Source organism: Microtus oregoni, unplaced genomic scaffold (assembly GCF_018167655.1).
Source record: "Microtus oregoni isolate MIOR12 unplaced genomic scaffold, Mior012 000061F_ref0000440, whole genome shotgun sequence".
Taxonomy (NCBI): Eukaryota; Metazoa; Chordata; class Mammalia; order Rodentia; family Cricetidae; genus Microtus; species Microtus oregoni.
In genome coordinates, this window is record NW_024543871.1 from 520477 (window position 1) to 537858 (window position 17382).

The 17382-nt window shown below is 37.8% G+C and overlaps 1 pseudogene; it reads left to right on the plus strand.

Annotated features, from left to right (window-relative positions):
* The first annotated feature begins 771 nt into the window (after positions 1 to 771).
* LOC121439386 lies at positions 772 to 1071 on the plus strand (annotated as a pseudogene).
* The last annotated feature ends 16311 nt before the right edge of the window (positions 1072 to 17382 follow it).

Sequence of the window (17382 nt, forward strand, 5' to 3'; positions counted from 1 at the left end):
GAAGGAGGGGGAAACTTGGGGAAACAGGAGGATTGGGATAAAGGAAGGTTGGACAGGGGAGCACGGAAACACAATTCTTAGTTAAGGGAGCCACCTTAGGGTTGGCAAGAGTCTTGACCATAGATTGGCTCCCAGGAGCCCAGGGTGATGTCCCCAGATAGTCCCTTGGGCAGCTGAGGATAGGAAACTTGAAATGACCCTATCCTATAGCAATACTGACGAATATCTTGCATATCACCATAGAACCTTCATCTGGTGATGGATGGAGATAGAGACAGAGACCCACACTGGAGCACTGGACTGAGCTCCCAAGGTCCCAATGAGGAGCAGAAGGAGGGAGAACATGAGCAAGGAAGTCAGGACCAAGAGGGGTGCACCCACCCACTGAGACACTGGGGCTGATCTAATGGGAGCTCACCAAGGCCAGCTGGACTGTGACTGAAAAAGCATGGGATAAAACCGGACTCTCTGAACAAGGCGAACAATGAGGACTGATGAGAAGCCAGGGACAATGGCAAGGGGTTTTGATCCTACTTCATGTACTGGCTTTGTGGGAGCCTAGCCAGTTTGGATGTTAGCCTTCCTAGACATCGACGGAGGGGGGCGGACCTAGGACTTTCCACAGGCAGGGAACCCTGACTGCTCTTTGGACTGGAGAGGGAGGGTGAGAGGAGTTTTGGGAGAGGGGGAGAAGGGTGAGAGGAGGGGGAGGGAAATGATAGGTTGGGAGGAGGCGGATACTTTTTTTTTTCCTTTTCTCAATAAAAAAAAATGCTTTTCGAGGAACTATCTGCATGTAAGATATCCGAGCAACTGAAAAAGACAAGGTTGAAATTTACAAGAGTTTCCTGCCCAGGTGACATAGTTTTGGCCAAAGTTATCTCCCTAGGTGACGCCCAGTCCAATTACCTGCTGAGCACTGCTGAAAATGAGTTAGGGTTAGTGGTAGCCCACAGTGAATCGGGTGTCCAGATGGTTCCCAATAGCTGGTGTGAGATGCAGTGCCCCAAGACCCACACAAAAGAATTCCGGAAAGTGGCCAGGGTATAGCCTGAGTTCTTACAAACCTAAACACACTTCCCCTCAAAGACGGAGCCTCCTTTTTCCAAGAGTACCAGTATGAAAAGAACATCAAGATGCCCCAGTCTTTATTAAGGAGTCTACAGTTACCTAGCAACCACCTCTTGAAAAATCTGCCAGAAATAAGTTTGTGTTGTAATGAGCACCCACGGCCTATGCAGCTGAGACAGGAAGATTTTTACTTCCCACGTGTGAGTGTGGCCTAGGCTACATAGTAAGACTCTTTCAACCAAAATATAAAACACTGTTCTTGGGAAACTGATTTTTATTCTCTTGGCTGGTATTTGCATTCAGCAAACAAAACCATGTAATATTGGAAATAGCTTATGCCTTCTTTATAAATATGTATATATGTATTTTGCTATGACTGGTGAAAAATGTTTTTCACATGTTAAAAAAACATATATATATATATATATATATATATATATATATATATATATTCAATGCAACTTGAATATGAATGTTGGGTTGTTGTGTTTCTTTTTAACAGTAAAATGTCAGTTGGCCATCTTGAATTTATATGCTCCTGACTATAAAACTGGAATGTGTATTTATATGTAACTGATTGCACACAATTTTTATACAAAACAAATTGAATTTCAAAAAATAAATAAAAGATGATTGCTTCCTGGGGTTCGAGAGATGGTGCAATATTTAAGAGTGGTTGCTCTTTGCCTTACAGAATGAGAAAAGATCTTCACCAACCTTACATCAGACTGAGGGCTGATCTCCAAAATATACAAAGAACTCAAGAAATTGGTCATCAAAAGAACAAATCATCCAATAAAAAAGGTGGAGTACAGACCTAAATAGAGAACTCTCAACACAGGAATCCAAACTTAAGGAAATGCTCAACATCCTTAGTCATCAGAGAAATGCAAATCAAAACAACTCTGAGATTCCATCTTATACCTGTAAGAATGGCCAAGATCAAAAACACTGATGACAACTTATCCTGGAGAGGATTGGGGTAAAGGGAACACTCCTGCATTGCTGGTAGGAGTGCAAACTGGTACAGCAGCTTTGGATATCAGTATGGCGATTTCTCAGAAAATTAAGAAACAACCTTCCTCAAGACCAAGCAATACCACTCTGGGGTATATACCCAAAGGATGTTCATGCATACCACAAGGACATGTGCTCAACTATGTTCATAGCAGAATTGTTTGTCATAGCTAGAGGCTGGAAACAACCTAAATGAAACTTCACCAAAGAATGGAAAAGGGAAATGTGGTATATTTGCACAATGGAATACTACACAGCAGAAAAAAATAAATGAAATTTGCAGGCAAATAGATGGAGCTAGAAAACATCATATTGAAAGAGGTAACACGGACTCAGAAAGACAAATATTGCATGTACTCATTCATAAGTGGTTTTTGGACATAAATCAGAGAACAATCAGCCTACAATTCACAATCCCAGAGAACCTAGACAACAAAAAAGACCCTAAGAAAGATATACATGGATGTAATCTACATGGGAAATAAAAAAAGACAAGATCTCCTGAGTAAATTTGGAGCATGGGGACCATGGGAGAGGGTAGAAGGCGAGGGGAGAGGAAGGGAGGTGAGAAGAGAAAAATTTATAGATTAATAAAATCAATATTTTTTTTAAAAGAGAGTGCATGTCCATGTGGCACAATTGAACATCCTTTGGATATATACCCAAAAATGGTATTATTGAGTCTTGAGGAAGGTTGTTTCCTAATTTTCAGACGAATCGCCACGCTGACATCCAAAGGGGTTGTACCAGCTTGCATTCCCACCAGCAATTGCAGAAGTGTTCCCTTTTCCCCACAACCTCTCCTGCATAAATTGTCATCAGTGTTTTTGATCTTGGCCATTCTTACAGGTATAAGATGGAATCTCAGAGTTGTTTTGATTTGCAATTCTCTGATGACTAAGGATGTTGAACATTTCCTTAAGAGTCTTTCAGCCATATTAGATTTTTCTGTTGAGAGTTCTCTGTTTAAGTCTGTACTCCATTTTTTTATTGGATTATGTGATCTTTTGGTGTCCAACTATGTTCATAACAGCTTTGTTTGTCATTGCCAGAACCTGGAAACAACCTAAAAGTCCCTCGATTGAAGAATGGATAAGAAAAATGTGGTACATTTATACAATAGAGTACTACACAACAGAAAAAAATAATGACAGCTTGAATTTTGCAGGAAAATGGATGAAACTAGAAAATATTATTTTGAGTGAGGTAACCCAGACACAGAAAGACAATTATCACATGTACTCACTCATAGGTGGTTTTTAAACATAAAGCAAAAAAGCCAGCCTACAAACCACAGTCCCAGAGAATTTAGACAACAATGAGGACACCAAGAGAGACTTACATAGATATAATCTACATGGGAAGTCGAAAGTATAAAAGGACAAGATCTCGTGAGTAAATTGGAAGCATGGGAACCTTGAGGGAGGATTGAAGGGAGGAGGGGAGAGACAGGGAGGGGAGTAGAGAAAAATGTAGAGCTCAATAAATATCAATAAAAAAAAGAGTGGCTGCTGTTCTTAGAGAGGACCCATGCTGGGTTTCCAGCACACATGGAGGAACCCTCACAGCCATCTGTAATGCCAACTCCAGGAGATCCAATGCCTTCTTCTGCCTTCCACTGTCAACTACCTGTGTTCAAGTTCATGGACACTAACAGAAATATACACACATACACATAAACAAAAATAAAAATAAATATTAAAAACAGATTACTTTCTCAGCTTTCTGTTGTTAATAATGCTCTATTGAATTACTGTGCATTTTTATTTATATTCATTTTTAATTTTTTTTGCTTTAAAAATTCCAAACAATATTTTGATCATATGTTCTTCCCTCCTGCCCCCAATTCCTCCCAAGTCTTTCCCATCCAACTTAATGTTCTTTCTTTCTTCCAGAAAAACAACCCAAATTAAAACAAATAAAACACTCCAAGAGAGGAAAAAAACAAACAAAAAAACATACACACACATGTACACAAACACATACATACCTGCCTGCCTGTACATACACACACACACACACACACACACACACACACACACACACACACCATGATCTAATCTCTGTACTTATTCAGTTTGAAATAAACATATTTAAAGCTTAACAGCTAACATTCACATCTGTGCGAAAACAGGGAATGTGTGTCTGGATCTGGATAAACCCACTCAAGATATTGTTTCTAGCTCTATCCATTTACCTGACAATTTCATGACTTTAATTTCCTAGACAGATTAATTCCCAGCACTTACATTGTAGCAGCTCACAGCCATCCATAACTCTAGTTCCAAAGGATTTTATGCCCTCTTCTGATCTCCCTGAACACCAGTCACATAATTATATGCAGGGAAAAATATCCACACCCATAATATTTTCACAAAATCTAATTTAAAAAAGTATAAAATATATTTCACTTAAGTCATCAACTTTAAAGTTTATATTGTTCTTAGTTTTATAAGCAAATAAATTTCAAATCTTCTAACACTTGTCAAAATGATTGCACTGTAGATCAAAGGCATTAATTTCTTCTTGAAAATGTTCTCCTTTTTAATGTTCATTTTGTTTCTTTCTGAGAATGGCTAATGAAAATACCACTAGTGTCATAGGTAACTCACTAAGCCGTTATGTGTCAGCCCTGTTTATCATCATCCAAAGCACCCTCAAAAATCTTGAGGTTTCCTTTTTATTTCCATGTCTTCCTTTAATTCTGTCATTCAGTGCACATTCCATGAAAATTAGCTTGTCTTTTTTTTTCCTAAGGCATCATTGACATTTTCTCTCATAATATGAAAGAAACAGCTCCAGAAATAGCTTATATTTTTGTCAATATCCTGAGGTAATAGGGGAAAAGGTCACATCTCAGAGCCTTAACAGGATGAATAGATTGGATCAATTACTACCTACTCTAAGGATGGAGTCCAAAGGGCTATATCCTCAGTATAAATGGCACCAAGGGTAAACAAGCCACAAGTAGTCTTGGGTGTCTAGACAAATGCAACATTTAAAGCTGCTCTTGAAATAGTCTACCCACAGGTACTTATTATAAACAGAAGATTCTTTCTGGGGAAGGAAAATCCTATTATAGGTCTCATATCATTTTAATTAGTAAAATTTCAAATACAACACCAAGGAAACAGGCAGCTATAACTTTGCACACAATGAAATGAGCAGCAGAGACCCAAGTCAATTAAAACATGGTAGTATGTAATCCCTTGCAGCCCTACAATTCTCTTTACAGTGACTGAAGCAAGGATGCTTTAAAAGGATTTTCAGGATGCATTTAAGTCAGTTTGCTTAAGTAATGAAAAACTTATAACTAATCCAAGAACTGAGAATAAATGACTATTAAATGTCAGCTCTTCAAGAATCATTGTATTACACTTTCCAAGGCTCGGGGAAAACTGTGAAAGACAGGAAGAATGTAAAAGACAGAGAAAGTGGAGGATCTGTGTGGTGTATGTAATACTAACTCCTGAAAATGGCATGGCTGCCAGATTCTTGAATGTATAATACCTGAGATTACCTACAGAGTTTCGTCACAAGATTGGGTTTCTCAACACCATGTCCTAGAATGTGGAAAGTCTCACAGGGCCCCACTTCCCACTGAGTATTTAAACCCAGTTAATGGTTGACAGGAGAGAGAGGGTCATTTTCTTTTGTTTTTCAAAGATTTGTTTTCATGTGTGTAGTGTGTTTCTGCCTGTGGTTATGTGTATACATGAATGCAAATACTTGGGCATTCCAGAAGAAAGAATCAGAACTCCTCAATCTTGAGTTACAGGAGATTGTGAGCCACCCAACTGGGGTAGTGGGAACAGAACTTGGGTCCTCTATAACAGAACTATGTGGTTCCTAGCTGTTGCACAAACACATGAAATCATGTATGTATAATAAGGCAAAATTATCCATGGGAACAAAGGCAACTAAGAGAAGGGGAAAGGGAGAAATTGTGTTCCCAGCATCATGATGAGGGGGGCTTGGGGGAAATATACCCAAAATACAATATATACTTTTATGGAATTAGAAATAGCTTCATGTAACACAGCCCTGTGTACAATGAAGGTTTTTAAAAATTAAACAGTCAAAACATTAGGCTTCTTTTTAAGAGAAATTTTTAACTGAGACGTGTTTGACACATAGGTTTTTGTGGATGGCTTTGAAGATGGGTGGGGTCAATTGGTAAAGGAAGCAGAAATCTGGGACCCGAATGCACATCCACCCTTGCAGCCCAGCTGATGATCATCTAGGCAGCAGAGCATTCAGGCCACACCTGCAAAAATTTGCATTTGAAAGAATACGAAATTGCAGGCAAAACTTCAGCCTGGTGAAAGCCCTTGGCTCTAGCAGAGAACTCCACCTGAAACTCCAGGGAGCATTACTGTGAGCTACTATAATACTGGTTGCAGATATTGGTTGCAAATAAATTCGTAATAATGTATGAAAAAAAAAAAAACAGAACAATGACAACCAACAGAGGCCAGAGAATTTGGAGCAATTTTTAAACAAACAACTAAGTTTACTCAGAATAAATAAAAGGCAAGCTTTATGATGTCAGAAGTAAAAGGGAAATTTCTCACAACTGTCTGCATTCATCTATGCTATAGTAATGTAGATTTCACACAAAACATCACAAACATCAAAACACCACAACTGTATAATCTGAATACATATATATTTCTTACTTGTCAATTGTATCTCACTAAAGCTGAAGAAAAATGAAAAGGAGTGGTCTATTGTTTCCTGAGTATATACTTCCTATAGTAGTCTATTACTTCCTTAGTTTAAACCACTAGTAAGTTGGATAGCACCCATGAATCAGCAGTTTTCCGACTGGACAACAGGCAGCACAAAACCATTTTCACAAAGAGTAGGGAAACATGTGAGGTATTTCCTTGAAATGTTCCAATTTATCACCTAAAAATCATATTCACTGTAAAGCACCAGGCTGATAAGTTCGCAAAGGACTGGGACCATTGTGTTGCCACCAGCTAGAATTGAGAAACAAAACGAAAACCACACTCTGTAATATAAGCCATAGGGTAGAGCTCAGCAAAGGGCAGTATCATAGTTGAAGAAATAAGTATATTAGGCTGTGACTCATACAATTTAAGAAAATAGCAAGGAGAAAAGTATATCAAATTTATCCCAACTAATTTAACTTTATGAAGTAACTAGGTCAACATTTAATTAAAGGGATAAAACAAGTAAAGACTTTAAGTATAAAAATGCAGTGTTTATTAGCTAACCTCCACAATGCACCCATTGAAAAGCAAAAAACAAAACAACAACAACAATAAAAACAAACCAGGAAAATACTGTTTTCTTTTTAACGATGCGTTTCAGCTTCCTCTTCTGCAGTGGTCCTTGAGCGTTGAGGGTCAGTGTCTTGTAGATGTGCCCTTTGTGGAAGAGCGTTCCATAGGCTCTTCCTCTCTGCACATTGAGCAGCTGCGAGTTTCTGCACTAACCACCCTCCACTCCCACAGAAACCTCTCTGACCTGGTCTGACAGTGGCACTCCTATGGGCATAAAAGTAGGAATTCAGAGGAAAGTTCTCTACTACGTCTACTTAGCAAAATGGTAGTAGGTTTAGTTCTAGAAGAGATGAGTTCCCCAAAGTAGCAAACATCTGTTTCCTCCTATGGAGCAGGCCTTAAATCCAACCAGAAAATAGTAGGTTATCTCCATAACATTTGTGTCACTTTTGTACCTACTGATACTTCTTGCCATGCTGGTCATATTTGTTGTTCACAGGGTTCACAACTGTAAGAAGCCTTCAAAGTACTTTCTGGGCCTATGAATGCTACCCAGAAGGAAAAAGTCACTATGAACCTTATTTCTCCATGTATTGTATTTTAGTGTTTGTATTGTCTTTAGTAATAGGGCTATACTACCAAGTTTGGTGGGCAAGCAATAACAATAGTAATAGCCTATATTATTTTAACCATCTCTGAGACACCTCTGACTTACAGCTTGGAGGAGATAGCTTCTATGCAAGACTATAGAGAGAGCATAAATTGGGCTCAATGGATGATTTTTTAAAAGAAAGAAGGACTGGAGGGCATGGAGAGTTGGGAGTAGATTTTAGAGGATTTAGGAAGAAGAGTGGGGGTTAATATCAAAGTACATTGTATGTGTGAATAAAATTATCAAAGATTTTATGCAAATATTATATACATTTTACATATTTAAATCTGTTTTGGAGTTGTGAGTCAAAAGATTTCTTCCTTTAGAATTTTGAAGGGTCACTGGCATTGTTTTCTACCATTCAGATTTTTATATAAGAAGCCTGATGCTACTCTACTATCTGTTTGTAGATAAGCTTTCATTCCTCCCTATTTAAACTTTTAGAATCTTTTGCTCATATGTCATTTTAGGAAGATATATCGAGATATAAGAAATTTTATTTTCTATTAATTTTAAGTTATCATATAAAATAAAATAATGGGGGGGCTGGAGAGATGGCTCAGAGGTTAAGAGCACTGCCTGCTCTTCCAAAGGTCCTGAGTTCAATTCCCAGCAACCACATGGTGGCTCACAACCATCTGTATGGGGTCTGGTGCCCTCTTCTGGCCGGCAGGCATACACACAGACAGAATATTGTATACATAATAAATAAATAAATATTAAAAAAAATAAAATAATGGGTATCATTTTTATATTTTTATACATGTAGATCCTAACACTCATAAAACTTTTATATTAATTTTCATCAACTAGGTATAGGCTAAATATTAAAATATTTTATTTATTCATATAAGATAAAAAAGAATTTTAAAAAAAGGCCCTGGCTCTGTATCTGCTTCCATCAGTTGCTGGGTGAAGATCTCTGATGACACTTGGATTAGATACCAATCTGGCCATAGAAGATAGCCAGTTCAGGCTACATATCCACTATTGTTAGGAGTGGGAACAGGAAATGTCTTCAACTCTTTTACTGGCATTTGGGACTCTACTCCCCATTCTAGGTCACCTTGCCCAACCTTATAAATGAGTAGATGCTTACTTAGTCTTACTGCAACTTGATATACCATGTTTTGTTTATAACCATGGGAAACCTCCCTTTTCCTAAACAGAAACAGTGGAGGAATGGATTGAGAAGTGAGAACATAGTGGGGTATGGGGAAGGGACTGGGAAGAGAGGAAGGAGGGAAATCTGTGGATAAGAAATAAAACAAGTAATAATTAAGTAAATAAACAATAGTTTAAATAAAAATAAATAAATAAATTTGAAAAAAGAAAAAAGAAACAACAAGGAAAGACACAATTTTATAAGGAAATTAATAATAAATGGGTAATTCCAAGTGTAACTATGTTAATACTTGCATTAAATATAAAGATACAAGGTATCCCTGAAAGTGTAATAGTAGCATTTATATCTTGATGGTAACAAGTGGCCACCCAATTAGACTTAATTCTCACTCAATAGAAAAGAACTCATGCCTGCTACTGTAAACATAGCTACCCACCCAGGGCTGGTGAATCTATGAACCCTAGATAATGTTTTTTCCTTTCTCAACCCCTCCCATAACCTCCCCACATCCCTAACCAGTCAACACCATGAACTTCCTTTTTCTCTCTTAAAAAACACACTTGAAAAAACACACATACACACAAAAGACAAGAGCCATTCCCCACACAAACCCTATAAAAACGTAATCAGAAAACAAAATATGCAAGCAAAAGACCAATGAGACAAAATATATACAAACAAAACTATGAGGCAAAAGTTGTACAAAAATACTATTCAATTCATTTTGTGTTGGACAACTATTCCTGGGTATTGGGCTTACCATGAAGTATAAGTAGTATACCCATTGAGACCCCACTATAGAAAACAAGCTTTCCTTAGAAAGTGAATTACCAATTTCATAGAGATTCTCAGCTAGGGATAATTTATTCTCTATAACAAACTGTGCTGTGGGACAATGGTTTTTTATCCTGTCACTTGTCATTACTTTTAATAAAATGCTGATTGACCAGTAGCCAGGCAGGAATTATAAGTGGGGCAACTAAAACAGGAGATTTCTGGAAAGAGGAAAGAGTCAGTTTGCAGTCGTCACCCAGATACAGAGGAAGCAAGATAAAAATGCCTCCTTGAAAAAGGTACCAAGCCACGTGGCTAACATAGACAAGAATAATGGGCTAATATAAGATGTAAGAAAGAGTTAATAAGAAGCCTGAGCTAATAGGCCAATGAGTTTATGATTAACGTAGACCTCTGTGTATTTCTTTTGTGACTGAATGGCTACAGGACCAAGCAGGACAGAAACCTCTACCAACAAAATTGAACCCAGGGCAGCATAATTAAAGAAAGTGATAGAGAATATATAACCCATAAACAATACATGCACTGTAAAAATAAAGTAGACAAAATGTTTCTCTTTAGAGATGATAGTACAATTCATAAAAGCATGAAAGATGAAGAAAATAATGAATAAAAATCACAAATATTTGCTTTCAAGAATGAATGAACATATTCCTTCACATTTTATAATTTTACATGACTTATATAATGGCAACAAATTAGAAAAAAATTAAAAACACAACTTATCAAAATAGACACTAGATGAAAGAAAAAAATTAACTCTCTTGTATCTGTCAAGATAATTGAAGTCAGAAGTAGAAATATCTACATAAATAAAACCTGAAGCTCAGATGATTTCATTGGTGAGTTCTGACAAACATTTCAGTAACAAATCATGTTATACCAACATAGAAAAAAGAGAAAATAATTTTATGGTCTAGAAGAAAACTGAAAATAAAACTTTCTGCTTTCTCTTGGGGCTCGTTGCCTTCTGTGTGTTTGCCTTGTCCAACTTCAATAGGATGGTTTTGCAGGTAATTCAAAGAAGAGCAAAAAGAGTGCCATGTCTGGAACACACAACTCTAAAATGATCATTCCAACAATCATGAAATTGTACTCATTAATATGTTAAAACAGAGAACACAAGTAGAGAACCAAGTAGATTTATTTCAGTCATGTAAGACAAAATCTTTCTATATCATCTGTAATATAACAGAAAATATTATGTACTAAAAAATAAACTTGATAAAAATTGATATTTCTACTTTTTGGAAAGCCCTCAAAAAGATGAAAATGTAGGGATTATCATGGCACCTACATGTCATAAAAATTCCATAAGCACAGTTTAAATCATACTTCTATCATAGCATGGTACCCCTGCTCTGCTTCATTCCCCAACTCCCAGGTGTTTCTGTAAATGGGACTTGACAATATGGATTCCTCAGTCTTGGTTTCTAGATATCATCTCAGATATCAAGTGGAATATTTGAAAATGCTGGAGATTCAATCTCCTTCCAAAGTTTAAAAGTGGCCATTAATTTTTGGGTAATTCTTGAGTTTGTGACCCCAAACACATGCTAACCATTCATTATTTTCCCCATCCAAATATGGCTTCATTCTAGCCTTAATGATTTTCAGTGCTGTACAAGTGAAATATTCATGATGCTATATTCTGTACTATAAGAGGTAGCTATAAGCCAAAATGAACCCATTTAACAAACATATCTTGTCTGACTATAATTATTCATCAGCTATAGGCTAACGGATACTAGAATATTAAAGTTAATGTCTTATTAAAGCTTATTTGGGGCATTATGTGATGATGGCATTTTATATGTTATATTGTCATTGGGAAAAAGCAGCTCTTCACTGCTGGTTGACTAGGTAAGTTCTCCAACAATTCCATCAAAAGGTTTAAGTTCTGCTTGACTAATGTTAGAAAGGCTTAATGCTCTCTTCAACAAATTACAACCTTGTATCAAGATAACTTTTTAAATCAAAGTTCTTTAAATAGTTGCGATAAGCATTGTGTGGTAAAGAAAACTTGGAACATTAAATAAGGACATATCCCACTCCCAGTAAAATGGTGCTACTGCTGATAAAGATGGGAGTAAGAGAAGTTTTTGTCAAAACATCTTTGAGATATCATCTTACACCTGTCAGAATGGCTAAAGTCAAAAAGACCAAGGATAACATTTGCTGGAGAGGCTGTGGAGGAACGGGTACCCTCATCCATTGCTGGTGGGAATGCAATCTTGTGCAACCACTGTGGAAGTCAGTGTTTCGGTTTCTCAGGAAATCCGGGATCAACCTACCCCTGGACCCAGCAATACCACTCTTGGGAATATACCCAAGAGATGCTCTATCAAATGACAAAAGCATTTGTTCAACTATGTTCATAGCAGTATTATTTGTAATAGCCAGAACCTGGAAACAACCTAGATGCCCTTCAATGGAAGAATGGATGAAGAAAGTATGGAATATATACACGCTAGAGTACTACGCGGCGGTAAAAAACAATGACTTCTCGAATTTTGCATGCAAATGGATGGAAATAGAAAACACTACCCTGAGTGAGGTTTCCCAGACCCAAAAAGATGAATATGGGATGTACTCACTCATAATTGGTTTCTAGCCATAAATAAGGACCACGGAGTCTACAAAAGGTGAACCTAAAGAAGCTAAGTAAGAAGGTGAACCCAAGGAAAAACATATAGTTATCCTCTTGGCTAAGGGAAGTAGACCAAATTTCCGGGGAGAAAATGGGATCTTGGGGGTGGGGTGGGATGGGGGTAAGGGGAGATGGGGAGAGAAAAGGTAGAAGGGAAGGAGGGGGGACCTGGGGAAACAGGAGAATTGGGATAAAGGAAAGGTGGATAGGGGAGCACGGAACCACAATTCTTAGTTAAGGGAGCCACTTTAGGGTGGGCAAGAGACTTGACCCTAGAGGGGCTCCCTAGTGCCCAAGATGAGGTTCCCAGTTAGTTCCTTGGACAGCTGAGGATTGGGAACCTGAAATGACCCTATCCTAGAGCAATACTGACGAATATCTTGCATATCATCATAGAATCTTCATCTGGTGATGGATAGAGATAGAGACAGAGACCCACACAGGAGCACTGGACTGAGCTCCCAAGGTCCCAAGGAGGAGCAGAAGGAGGGAGAACATGAGCAAAGAATTCGGGACCACGAGGCGTGCATCCACCCACTGAGACAGTGGAGCTGTTCTACGGGGAGCTCACCAAGGCCAGCTTGACTGTGACCGAAAAAGCATGGGATAAAACCGGACTCTCTGAACATGGCGAACAATAAGGGCTGATGAGACACCAAGGACAATGGCAGGGGGTTTTGATCCTACTTAATGTGCTGGCTTTGTGGGAGCCTAGCCAGTTTGGATGTTCACCTTCCTAGATATGGACGGAGGGGGGAGGACCTAGGACTTACCATAGGGCACGGAACCCGGACTGCTCTTTGGACTGGAGAGGGAGGGGGAGAGGAGTGGGGGGAGGGGGAGAAGGGTGGGAGGAGGGGGGGAAGGGTGGGAGGAGGGGGAGAACGGTGGGAGGAGGGGAAGGGAAATGGGAGGCTGGGAGGAGGTGGAAACTTGTTTTTTGTTTATGTTTTTTTTCTTCTTTTTGCAATAAAAAAAATAGAAAAAAAAAGATAAAAAAAGGCAATCCTGCACAGGAGATCTGCTTATTAGATATTAAACCCATGCTTGGCAGAACCAAAATAACGCTTCAGGAATTTCCTGCCAAATTCACAGCTAAACTGTTATGTAAATGTAACTCCATCTAAATTAAAAGTGCTGAGAGGGCACAGTGGACAGACTCAGAAGTACGTAGCATTGTTTTTGGTGCTCTTAGTCAAAAAGTTTGGGGATGCTTTAAAGTTAGCTGGAGAGATGGAGCTGGAAGCCAGAGGGAGAGACTGGAGGGAAGTGGCAGCTTTTTTAAAGAGAGACCACGCCCCAATGGGCTGGTATCTCAGCGGCTATTGGCTGAAGGAGCAGAAGGAGCTCCTGCAACAAATAACATGGATCACACTTTGTTTTGTTTCCTGTTTGCTTTTGGATTTATAATATACAGGAAAGAAAATCCTGAAAAGTGATAATAAAATAGCCGAGGGAGAACGGAATTCAATGCTTAAATGTTGCAGTTAAGGACAGCTGCAAAGCTTTCACAAAACTAAACTGAAAAAAGCAACTTGATGAAATTTTAAGTAGACTCTATAGCTCATATGAACTATGCATACAAGAAGGAAAGGCACACTTTATATCTTATAGGATAATTTCTGCTGTGATGATGAAATACATCTGTAACCCTAGTGCTTGGGAGGTGAAGGCAGGAAAGTAATGAGGGAGAGCAGCCTTGGCTACAGAGTGTGCTGGAGGCCATCCAGGGTTCTGTCATGAGAGCCTGTCTCAAACTAATAGGTAAATAAACAAGTTATAATAAAATAAGGTCTCATTTAGATTTTTATGTGTTCATGCCTTGTTCCCAACTAGATTCTAAAGTAACTAATTATCATGAATAGAGAATCTATCTTTTACATTTGACCACTTACTGAACTATAAATTATAAGAAGGCATAGTCTATTTTCTGTATAATTACCACTTGTTCAAAACCTAATGTATACTAGGTCCTCAATATAAATTCAGAATAAAAAATTGGCTATATGAATATGAATCCTTACATATAGGAATTTTTGTGGCTAAATCTTAATTCTCTATTAATTTATTGATATTATGAATATTAAGCATGTGCTTTGTTGTAGGACTTATGTCATTGCTGGGGACATAGTTGTTATCAAGACACTTCTATTCTAATGAAAAGATTGCTATCCAGGCAGCATAACTGAACGAAACTTTGAATTTTCACTGATACTAAGTTTTAAAAAGAAAGTCCTCAGTACACTGGGGGATATTTTACTCCCATGGTACTTTGCTTTTGTAAGTGACTGTGATTAAAAGTGGTTTGAAATGACTATTGTAAGCACATGTCATTATTGCAATTGAATAACTTCCTAAGATAACACATAAAAATCACTACAAAATTATACCATTTGTAATGACCACATCCTAAGAGTCAGGAAAAGAGATAGTTTCCAATAGAAACACAAATTTCTTTTATTGACAAAGATGCATTTTTGTACTATGGCTCTCTTTCTAATTTCCTGGGTAATGGAAATCAATCAATACTCTTTAGACGGCACCCATTTTATGCTGTGACAAGTGTTCTTTTTTGGAGGCCATTCTTGAAGATTTTTCATTAATGAAAAGCAGTATTGTAGCATCTTCAGCTCCTTCCACTGTTGTCTGGCCTTGCTCCTTCTGGTTCTGCTATTGCAAACAGCTGAAATTAGTACATTGTAATATTATGCAAATGCTCTGACAGACTGAGCTAAGAATAGTGTATATTGACTGTTTCACTTCGTCACATAAATAATTTTGTATTTTAAATTAAAGAGTTGTATGGACACCAAAATATGTGTCTCCATTAGCAATGCCTTTTCTTGTGGAATTGAGATGAACACGGGTCTGAGGAATCACCTTACCAGTATAGAGTTTGAAATGATAAATTGAGAACACAGAGCTGAATATTTCTCATAATACTCTTTTGGAGGAGAAGTACAGGCGGACAGCCCAGTAGAGCTTGCTGTATTCAGCTTTTTCCCCACTCACTACCACTAGAAAGTTTCTGAATATTCTTCACTGCAATTATAGAGCAAACTGGCTAGCAGCACACAGTAGCATGTGGGCTGCCCTGTTCTGTAAGTTTTTAATAACTTGGATAAGGACATTTATAACATGTATAAAAAATTTGCTCCTGACAAGAATTTAACAGTAGAGACAATGAATGCATTAATAAGCATAATCAGGAGCCTTAGAAATGTCTCTAAGCAAGACACTTGTTCTGAATCTAAAATTATCAAAATTGAGGGACATAGGTAATATCATTGTGTTGAATAAGACCTAATCTGCAAGTGGCCTTTTGGGAAATTTTTACCTTATATTAGAATAGCTGTTAGCAAAAGATCAGGGGACATACTTTCTTTCCAGGCACTAAATTGATTAGCTGATTATTTCATAAGATTGTTTAGCAATTCCAGAGGACAAAGTACGTCTCTACTGTCAAAGATACTTTACACTCCAGAAACAGAGCTTAGAAGCCTCTGAATTGGAATTGAGCCAAATGCCTCATCCCTAAGGAGTAAATCACATGGTACCATGCAAGATTCCAATGGAAGGAAGCAAACAACAGTCCTACCCAGTCATGATGCGTATGAAGCACAACAATGACCATCAGGGCATGTTAACCCTAAGGATGCACTGGTGGCATCATACCTTTGTGGTAACCAAAAACTCTCTAATAGACTCAATATAAGTAAACCATCCCTGGTACTAGAACCTAGCAAACAACTCAATGAACTACTACCAAATAAGGAATGCTGGGAGGTAGAAAATCATCTTTTTCAGGGAACAGCATACAAACTGATTATCCAATATCAAATGGTCAACCCTGAAAGTTGTATACGAGTGACATTATGCAGATTAAATAAGTTATGTTTAGAAATATGTGGATATACATACCAACAATTAATAAAAGAGAGACTATGAATTTGAAAGAGAGGAAGGAAGGGTATGTGGGAAGTGTGGTATGAATGAAATGTTTGAATGATTGAATGAGAATGACCCCAAAGGCTTATAGGAACTGACACTATCGGGAAGAGTGGCCTTGTTGAAGTAGGTGAAGCTTTGTTGGAGGAGGTGTGTCACTGAATGCAGGCTTTGAGGTCTCAAAATTTCAAGCCAGAGTTAGCAATTTACAGTCTCTTCCTGAAGCCTACTGATCCAGTAGCTCCTTCTCCAGCACCATGACTGCCTGCATGACACCACGCATCCTGCCACAACAATAATGAATTAAACCTCTGAAACTGTAAGCCAGTTAAATGTTTTCTTTTATAAGAGTTGCCATGGTCAGGTGTCTCTTTACAACAATAGGACCCTAAAACAGAAGTGTTTAGAGCATCGGTTCTCAAGTTTTCTAATGCTGTGACACTTTAATACAGTTCTTCATGTTGTCATGACCTCCAACCATAAAATTATTTTTGTTGCTAGTTTATAACTGTAATTTTGCTACTGTTATGAATCATAATGTAAGTATTTTTAGAGACAGAGGTTTGTGGAAGGAGTTGTGACCCACAGGTTGAGAACCATTGCTTTAGAGGGACCAAAAAAAGGGGGAAATGATGTTATTATATTATATACTCAGAAATAAAAGAAAATGGAAAAAAAACAGATAAATTTCCTGCAAGCCATCTTTATCATAATAGATTACTATTGAAAGAAATTTCCAGAAAGGGCATACATGTGGATAATTTTGTCTGGGATTTGTCTGAGTTTTGCTACTTACATTTTTTTTTCTGCTCAAGCAAATAACTTTGTGTTATATTTTTCTAGCACTTTAAGGAAAAATACTTCATAAGAG